The following is a 10,698-nucleotide window of genomic DNA, read 5'->3' as shown; positions in this document are numbered from 1 at the left end:
ACTAAACTGCTTGAGGCTAGTAAAAGTGTTCGACAGTCATATATACATCTGAACGTGCAAAAGAACAGTGTGGTTTCTAATTACTAGAAAATATCCCTACAACAAACACATGCAGAGTGTCTGCATGCATCTGTGTTCCTAACGCAAGAACAAGGGAGAAATTAAGTACGCACGGCCTCCATCCTTATCATTTGCAGCAAATTTAACACCTTCGCAAAGAATACAAAGGCCGTAAACTGGGATATTTTTGTTGGGTAATAGCATACACCGAATAATCCCATAGATGTTGTTTACTGATGTAGTCACTTTTACTCTTGACGGAATGAGAAACAGCCGTGACTCATATCGGTGATCGGAGCAAAACAGATTTGCATCTGTGGAGAAATTTGTAAGAACGCTTCTCTGTTTACGTGTGGTGTCGTATGACAGTCAGTTGATTGACCCCGTTGTGTTGGAGCATCGTCTTAAGGAGCCCCATTCTCTAGTCTTCCTTGATAATCAGTTGCTGTATTACTGGAACAGGGTTCTTTGGCTACAAGGATGTTCTTGTTCTTCCACTATGATGAGGTATCTATTATGATAAAAGAAAAAAATTAATTAAATTAAATGTTTTTCAATTTCTTTTCAATTTAAATAGAAGGATGCTAGTTTTCGATTACGCAAAGGCTTCTATTATTTGTAAAAGAACAACCATGATGCCTTTACGTAATCAATATGAATTTTATAATTACCTAAGTGACCTTTAACAATGAACAATAAAAAAATTGCATTTGCAAATGAAATCATTAATAAATGGCGCGGCTGTGAGTTATATAGAAAACAAAGAGCGGCCTTCTGTCTACGACCAGGATGCTGCAGTATTCTTTGCTGTAGTAAAGGCTGTTTGATATTTATTAAATAATATGACGTGGAGGTAAAAAAAAATCAGTAAAGGAAAAGAATAGAATAAGAAATCTGGTAATCACTAAATATATTCAAATAATTCTCAAAAGCAATTAGGGCTGATTTATAAACAGTATAACTTACATAAGTAATTTTCTGACTATATGGTGCGATCAGATTTCAGCCTGTCCTGTGCTAGCTTCTTGGTTCACGTTTTTGTCGCAAATTACAGTCATTACTTTTGTCCTTCCTTCGAGACAATTCTTGCACAGTTCAACATCTTCATAAATATAACATGCTGATTTACAGTATCGAACATAAATTACTTGAATTTCATTAATGAATAACTGTTATCTGCACGCTGGCAGACCGCTCACTTTTATGGCTTAAAGACGACCTTCCTTACGCTTTCACACTACAAGAATAAGTACGATAAAATCTGAAGATCTAGAAAGGTCTTTTACCTTCATATTTTTTATTTAAATTGAAGCGAAACGCTCAGTTCAGCTTCTGATAAAATGTTTCTTTGACTGCGCAATCGGTGTATTAGCGTTCGCGCTAGATGCGCATCTTCACAGTTACGTAAATTATATAAAACAAATTCATAGGTCTCATCTCATAAGTTTATCATTTAATACACAGCTAGGTGAATGCCTTTCCATAGGTACTCACAGCTTTCATACGACCGAAATCCCAATAATATTACAGGTGCCAGCATGCTCTGACCTCCAATTATCACGTCATACAAACCAAACTTTTCCCTTCAGATTTTTTCCTGTGAGGGTGGTCGAAATGCGAAATTTACAAAATAAACACAAGAGACTAAGTGGCTGTTCCGTTTATGAATAGTGATACCCTAAAAAAGAACGACAAGAAGACCTCGGGAGAGCTGCACGTGGTCTTGTCAAGAGAATTTCAAACTGCATTCAAGGTGGTTGCGGAATTCATGAAAGTCAACTTGGAACCTAATCATTTGAATTAGCCGGCCGAGGTGGCCGTGCGGTTCTAGGCGCTGCAGTCCGGAACAGCGGGACTGCTATGGTCGCAGGTTCGAATCCTGCCTCGGGCATGGATGTGTGTGATGTCCTTAGGTTAGTTAGGTTTAAGTAGTTCTAAGTTCTAGGGGACTGATGACCTAAGATGTTAAGTCCCATAGTGCTCAGAGCCATTTGAACCATTTGATTTGTCCTGGAGTAACGCCTGCTGTGAGTATTTGTGGGGGTTGCGTTCTAACAGCCGTATACCTGTAAAATTGGATACATATTATGTGGAATGTTTTATTCGTATTAGTCCGGTCTAACACACGCTAAAAGGTTTAGTGTTCCTCCTGAAACATCCTGTATTACGCGTAAAATTGAACCCATAAAGCGGTCTGAAGATCTGGCAGTAAATCTTCTAAATTTCATTTGTTTTCACACAGCAATAAAATTTCGTACCTTCAGCGATAGGCAAAAGAATAAACAAGAAGCATATAGTGGTGTGGAGTAAGCGAAACAGATTCTTCCACTAATGTCGACATGAAGAAAGCGCGACCTTCACGAAACTCCTGAACAAAGAGAACTTACGCAATACTGTCTTGTGGTGCGAGATATGCCTACTGGTTGCATTCAAATTTGAAATACTGTTCTCTTAGGAAACACGTGTTCCTTTTAGCATGAACGACTACCTGACAACGACTCTTGTTTGTTGATTATACGGTGCGGCTGTCAGTCATCTTGGAAATATCATCACAAACTGTTGTTAAAGTCGTACCGCACTGGTGTACTGATATCAATCTCCCAATCTTCTTCTGAAACTTCAAGATTTACCGATACTTTGGTATCACTTCCAACATTAGACATTCTTGAATTTTATATACTGAATGCTTTTTAAATTACATCGTACTTCAAACAACAACAGACTGAATCCAGTCACGTAGCAATTATGTTAACAGAAACTTAAACTGGTACGTCTTGAGCTCCTAAAAACGCAGGCTGGCGCATCCGCCATTTTGTTTCCCAAAGAATGCTACACAGCACGTAGCTTATGCGAACTCTTTTGCTTTGTTCCAGTTTTCTGAAATATTTTAGAAGTTTCCTGCATAGAGCCTTAGATCGTGCTATTTTGAGCTTTCATTCCACTCACGTTTACATCGATATGTGGGTTAGACACAAAAATCTCGTGTTTTATTTGCTTATCTCTGCTTTTCTTTCTGTCCGAATGACGAATACAGGTAGAAGAAACATGTATATTTCTGTGACAGAATCGCGTACTATGTTTATGTTTTATTTTCTTCGCGGAATTTAAATTAAATATTCGCTAATGACGTTTATTAAAACATATGTAAGGCTCCTGGATATTCGAGTTGGCGGACTGCATCTAAAGTGCATACTTGCGTATTAACCAAGGATAAATACGAAACTCACCAAACACGGTAATTCCAATCGAATGAAGGCTCGCTTCGTTAAATTTCCAGGACATACAAAACACACTTAACACTTACACACTACACAATTCCTTCTCCAAGGTAAAGCACAAGTTATATGTAAATATGGAAATGACTGAAGTTGACAAAGGGCCTACTATCTGTACTGTTAATTTCAACCTTCTGCATTTTTCCAGTTACATATGAAATAAACCATTTGTGCACTGTCCCACTCATACTTACGCTTATCTAGAAGAATTTCATGATTCACACAGTTAAAAACCTTTGTGATATCACAAAAAATCCCTATAGGTGATGTTCAGTTATTCAGAGCATTTAATATTTGATCAGTGAAAGCATTTATAGCATTTTATGTTGAGAAGCCTTTTTGAAAACCAAAATGACACCTCTTTAGTACTTCATTTTTACAAATATGTGGAGCTACTCTTGAATACATTACTTTTTCAAGAATTTTGGATGAAGTTGTCAGAAGTGAGATTTGGTGGTAGTTCTTAGCATCAGACATAGCCCCCATTTTATGCAATGATTTAACAATTGCATATTACAGTCTATCTGGAAAAATGCCCTATTTCTATTGGCTACTATATATGTGGCTGAGAATTCTACTTATCTCTTGGGAACAAGCTTTTAGTACTCTGTTGCAAATACTGTCAATTCTATGTGAGCGTTTACTTTTGAGTGAATTTATTATTTTCCTAATTTCAGTAGGAGAGGTTGGTTGAATTTCAGTCTTATGAAAATTGCATAGGTACTGCTTCCTCCAAATAGAAGCCTTGCATTTTGTAATGAACAGCTGGATCCTATTTTCTCTACAATAGTTAAAATAAGATTATTAAAAATATTTTCTGCCTGTGACTTTTTATTAACAAACTTTTCATTGAGTTTGACAGAAATACAGTCTTCCTGTGTTCTCGGTTGTCCTGTTTCCCTTTTAATGAGAATCCAGATAGTTTTAATTTTATTATCAGAGGTGCTATTCTCAGACATAATGCACATACTTCTGGATTTTTTAACAACTTTTCTTAATACAGTTTTGTAGTTTTTACAATGTTTGACTGTTTCAGAATCATTACTCCTCCTAGCTAAAAGATACGTTTCCCTTTTCTGTTTACAAGATATTACTATTCATTTAGTAAGACAAGGCTTTTGAAATGGTTTCTTATAATGTTTCACTGTTTTCTTAGGGAAACTGTTTTCAGATATACTGACAAAGGTATCATGAAACGTATTAGGTTAGGTGAATTAGCATTAGGCTCCCTGTACATCTCACCCCATTCTAACTGTTTCAAGCTTTCCCTAAATTTTGCAGATGTTAAATCATTAATTGAATGCACTGTTTTGGAGGACTGTTGTGTTTTACTGTACGGAGCTACGTCATATACTGTAACTAGCTGGGAAACGAACCACTCTAAATCTACTTCTAGAATGGTTAGAACCATTTATGGTAGCACAGCCACCCATAAATTCGCGCTAACGTGTCATGACGCAAATTCTATAGCACCGCAGAACGTTTACACTTCAGAGCTCTGGGAAACAGAATGGCAGATGCGCCACGTCGTACTTATAGGAGCCTTAGGTACGTCCAAGACGTCATTATATGCTCTTTTGAAGGCGGTGCAGCTCAGTCAGTAAAATCTCTTCTGGAATCTGCCGAGATTCATAACTCCTTCTTGAGGTATAGCCGCTACAATGTTGCTAAAATATACTGAATGTACAAAATTTAGCAAACAGTTCCTAAGTCACGTCAACTTAGGCAAATATCCACACCAAAGGGCGAGAAGATGATGAGAAGGAGAAAACCTCGCTTCATAAACATTTAGAGCTACTTCCCTTCCACCGTTTTTATTTTGTAAAGGAACCGCTCTTGCATTGATGATCGTAGTGTATATGGTAAAAGTCTACAGTAGGTTGCGAGAATGAAAATTTCCACTTCGTCTGTTGTTTCTTTCAAACGATTCAATTGAGTCTCAGGAGGATAGGATCTACAGTCTCCAGTTTGTTGTCATGAATCAGTTTTTTGTTTTTTTTTTAGTTTTGTGAATAATACGGTCGATTACCTTGCTATCGTTACACAGCTGAACTGATGTTCATTCTCTAATAGTATTGATACCGACATTCCAATTTCTCTTTCTTTATAGGAGTAGGTATTGTATGTAACTTCTTCTGAGCAGTAAACAGAAATTAAGATCACTGTGTTGGTACGTCACAAAATAACAGTATTTTCCAGTATTAGCTGCTGGAACGTTGCAGACTGTTGGCGTTTACCGCACGCTGGCGTCGCCTATGTTCTGTCCTTAGCTTACTATCCTATTGCAACGGGTTGGGTAAACTAGGTGTGGCGAACGAAAGTGTTTCACTGGCTTGTGACAGTTGGCATTAGGGTTAGATTCGGCTGCTCGAAAGGAGAACAACAAATGTTTAATGCCAGCACGTTTAGTGAAAGCTAATTTAATTTATTGTGATAAGAATATTAGGAGGGCTAGATGGAGAAGGGTGACTTAAAAACAACTTGAGCGTGATGTGATGGTTTACGCTACCTATATGGTATTACAGGTGTCGTTGACCACTGAGCTGGGTTCGGCGACATTTGCTCGGCGCTGTTTTTCTTGCAGGTTCTCAGTGTCAACAGCAGTTGTAAATTTCTTGAATCTGGGTGGTGAACACACTGGAACATTTAAATCAGATTCACCCACTTCTGATCAGCTCGTTACCACAGGGAAACTAAGGGAAGGGGGGGGGGCGGGAGGAGAGAAGAGGAACTGGAGCATTTAATGTTCGCTTGTAGCGCTATTGGGTGATTTGGTGGTGTCGGATAGGCAACTTTATAGCATCGCACCTGGTTGGGCTAGAGCGATGGTGAGTCTGTAACTCCTCACTGTACATTCATTATCTCTTTCCATGCATTTCTGTTTGTTGCAAATTTTCGTGAACAAGTCGCATCTGGAGTGTTAATGTCATGCACATCACTCGCAAAGGAACCTCTTGTTGTCTTTAGGCACGCCGTAGTCGGCTTCTAGCCAATGGACGCGTCCGGGACTAAGAAATCGAAGTGTTACTATCTCCAAGTCAGTTGGCGTAGAGCTTGCCGTGTTCCCTTCTCTCTGTTACTGTTTCTGGTGACTGTACTATTCAATTATATCCATAATATGGATTTTTGGATGGGAATTGTACGGAGAATTATAATTGTGCAAAGTTATTCTATTTATTGTCTTGATCGCGCAGGTTTTTGAATAGAATTACCGGTTTCGGCTGTGCAGTAGCTGGCACCAGACTTTGCAATAGAAGTAAAAGAATGTACATTACTAGCCACTACATTAAGAGATTAAAAACAGATTACAGAAGTTAGAACAACCGATTATACCTCTCATTTTGCTACACTAAAAGAAGTCATGACATGTAAAAATAACGTAAGTAAACACTGTCATGCATGATTCAGCCTGTAATACATAGGATGCAAAGCGATGCTAGACGTCTTTGATGCATTCATACCATACAAAAAAATATAAAAAGTAATTAAAATGACATTCGTTTTAAAGTGCAGTTCTTTAAATTGTTCTCAGTTGCATATAAGAAAGCATGATTAAAAAATTTAATCATTTATAAAATTTGTTCGTCTTCAGACAGTTTATTTTTTGAACATTTTGTTAAGTGCTGACGAGTTTAAACTGTAACGAGACGAATACATTGTTCTTATGATTAAACATTTTAAGAAACCTGCTTTCATATAGTGCAAATGATATTTTAAGCAACTGCGTTCTACACATAATTGGTTGAAACATGAATGGCAGTTCTGACTTGTTATATTTTTATACGTTATGATTTAGTCCAGTGCAGCAGAGTGACGGGTGTATTGTGTATTTTATAACTTCTGTCATCTGTTTATAATCTCTTACTGCAGCAACTAGTAATGTGCCGAAAAAAATGTTCAAACGCGTGTGAAATCTTAAGACTTAACTGCTAAGGTCATCAGTCCCTAAGCTTACACTCTACTTAACCTAAATTATCCTAAGGACAAACACACACACCCATGCCCGAGGTAGGACTCGAACCTCCGCCGGGACCAGCCGCACAGTCCATGACTGCAGCGCCCTAGACCGCTCGGCTAATCCCGCGCGGGAGTAATGTACCGGTATGTTCTTTTACTTCTATTGTAGAGTATGAAGATGACTATTTGATAGCCGAAAAATGCTGCGCGATCAAAGGCAATTAAATAAATTGTGTGTACCATGATGTACAGATGGACGTTTTATGCTAAATTCTATTCAGATTTTAAATTCAAAGGTCTGCAATACCTTATATTAATACAGTCAGAGAAATTATGTTATCATAACAATAACCAGCACCTATGTCAACGCCCCTTGCCGTAATTAGGCAACTTAAATATCCCGCACACATGGTTGCTCTTTGGTATACTGCCCTCGCAAGAAAATGAATTAGAAAATACTACCCAGTATGTGTGCCGCAGTGAGCTGAACGGCGCGTGACGTGCCTGGGTTGCCGTCACACCAAGTTCCGATCACCTGGTGGGGTCTGTCGACAGCAAAATGGGGCAGTATTAGTACATTTGTTGCTGTCAAATCCCGGACTTGACATCACCACCTTATCAATCAATGACGCAATACAATGAAACACCTACAGCCGTCCTTTTGAAGTTATTTATTGTGTATCAACCAGTTTCGGTGACTCACTACACCATCTTCAAGCCTTAACTGACACTGAGGGGATCAACTCCAATCGTCTACACGAGCCCATCAGTGGCCAACCATCTATGAACAGACTTCCGTAGAATGTACTAGCTGTGAAGTTGCGTCTGCGACTGTTAACTACCAGAGTAGCGTCACTCTTCAGAGAGAACTGCCGCCGCTATTCTCAACTTCTGTGGGCACTGTTGACGACGAGGGTAACCACACTATTGTAAAAAATGGTTCTGAGCACTATGAGACTTAACACCTGAGGTCATCAGTCGCCTAGAACTTAGAACTACTTAAACCTAACTAACCTAAGGACATCACACACATCCATGCCCGAGGCAGGATTCGAACCTGCGACCGTAGCAGCAGCGTGGTTCCGTACTGAAGTGCCTAGAATCGCTCGGCCACAACGGCCGACATCACTATTGCAGACTGGAATAGTGGATAGAAGTGCCACGGACTTCTGTTGTGGCATTTCATACGTCATCGCCTCTCACTGGCAAAAGATACAGGATCGTGATTTCCGTTTGTTGCGTAAAGCACTCTGTAGGTCATTTGCACTTCGAACAAGATCAAGGTCCGCATCATCAGTCCAGATCTGTAGAGGCGGTTCTTTCACGTAGCGCAAAAAGCACACGGTATCGGCTCTGCGATGTCAGGGGCTCCATAGCCGCACTGTCCGGTCTTTCGAGGAAAAAGTTTTCGCTGTTATACTGTAGGACAAAACGACTCTGATTGATAAGTAAAACAGGCTAACAACCACAATACTCCAAAAGTCTATTCACTATTCGTTTTCATTAAGGGTAGTGACCATGTTGCTCAGTTCGCGCTTTTTCTGCATTTACTGTTTTACGCTGTTTTCACTAAGTTTGAGTTCAGCCGCAGCACATCTTCACAATATTTTTTTCTACTAGGTTTCAACGCGTTTCTATGAGGTTTTCAAGAATGCTTTAACGTTTAACATAGTGAGATACGCCAATGTTCTCGTCTTCTCCCGCCGAATCATACAGTGTTCGGTTGTCATCCAACACTGTTGGATTTAGTAATGGTGTGTCGCGATGTTTTGCCCGTGGCACACCCCAGTAGAGTTTGTCGCGATATTTTATTCTTACCAGAAAAATAAACTTTATAACGAAACTCATATCACTTTCTAACATGAGATGTTATAATTTATAATTAGTCTTAAGACAGTCCATACAGGTCAGCGACGGGCAACGGCCAACAGCTGTTAGTTCAGTACGCTGATAATTAGAGCGCTGGTGAAACCGTGAAAATCACATCGAGACTGGCCGGTGGAGACCACTCGGAACGAAGTGGGTTGGAATCGACGCAGCATTCACCATCACGCTCCCACACTCTTTAACGGATCAACCACCTCGGCTTATTAACCATTTTCTTATTAAAATTGTACGCAAAGCAAACACGGCTAAAGTCAACTACGATGGGCAGTTTTAACGTTTTAGCTACTGTTTATTTTGCGGGGAGGCTGTAGGTTCGAAAAAACCAAGGCGGATATCTTACGTTATTGCTTAAATTAATGAAATAACATTTTACTAAGCTTTACCTTCACATTTGACATGGAAGTAAAGCATCTTTAAATAAAAAGAGCACGTAGCGAGACTTTAAACTGGCCCAGCCAAATTGTGTCAGAATGGATTGAGGAACATTCTAAGGCTATGGTGATAATTCTGTGCCTTTACCTGCCCCCAAGGTCCCGCTAGCTTGAACTAAGTCATACTGAGAACGTCTGGGACGCCATTCAACAAGTTGAGCTTGTCTTAAATATAAGAACTAATGTCCGTGATTAGTAAACGTACATTGAATGCTTGTGTCTCAGACTGTTCCTCAATGCATCTGTCTTCTCGTAGAATCCAAGTCACGATACGTTACTGACGTTATTAAAACTTAAGTTTGTACTACATATTGTCAGGTAGAAGTATCTAATCGAGTTACTCGTGTTCAACATTTCCGTATTTAAAAAAAGAAAAAAAAACTAGCTCACTCGCATGCAAGGCTATCTCCTAAGTGACGTCACACCATGTAATAGGTGCAGTGCTCCAATTATTAAATATTCTGCCCCTTGTTTACAACTACCTAGGGAAATTCGGTACACATAAAACGGGAGTGACGATGAGGATCTGAAATCATATCGTTATCATCTTATGATGTTCTGCCCATTGGCAGGTTCCTGACACAGATGCCGTCTGCATATCATCCTGTTCCAGGCAAACTGCTTCGTAGTTTGGAGTCTTCCTCTTTTTCCTTCATTCAGCATTTTCATTCTTCTCCTTCGAATTTTCTGCTGTCTTTCCATCATACCTTAGGTAGCTGTTGATAGGATTCTTTTTCATTTAAATATACCTCACATCTAATATGTTTCCTTTTCTTGACCAGGTTTACGAGAGTTTGCAACATTTATATCGAAATGGGCTGGTGAAAAAAGTAATCTTGTGAGTTATGGCTTAAAACCTACTACTGTGTAGCATTTTATATCGTTCTCATGAGCTAAGGCGTGGCTGTTAGCTGATCATTTCATGGCCTTATCTGGTATGGTTGGTTCTCCTGTCATCTCATATAATTTTGCGTACTCATTACTGGAAAGTAGACCTGTACATTCCTCCAACAGTTTCACAGAGCCAGATGATCAACGGAACCACAACCGTGCATCTGGCCATCCAGAATTACATTTCCTTGATTTCT

Source organism: Schistocerca piceifrons, chromosome 3, assembly GCF_021461385.2.
Source record: "Schistocerca piceifrons isolate TAMUIC-IGC-003096 chromosome 3, iqSchPice1.1, whole genome shotgun sequence".
NCBI lineage: Eukaryota > Metazoa > Arthropoda > Insecta > Orthoptera > Acrididae > Schistocerca > Schistocerca piceifrons.
The sequence above is the reverse complement of the archived record's forward strand: the minus strand, read 5'-3'. Positions refer to the sequence as shown.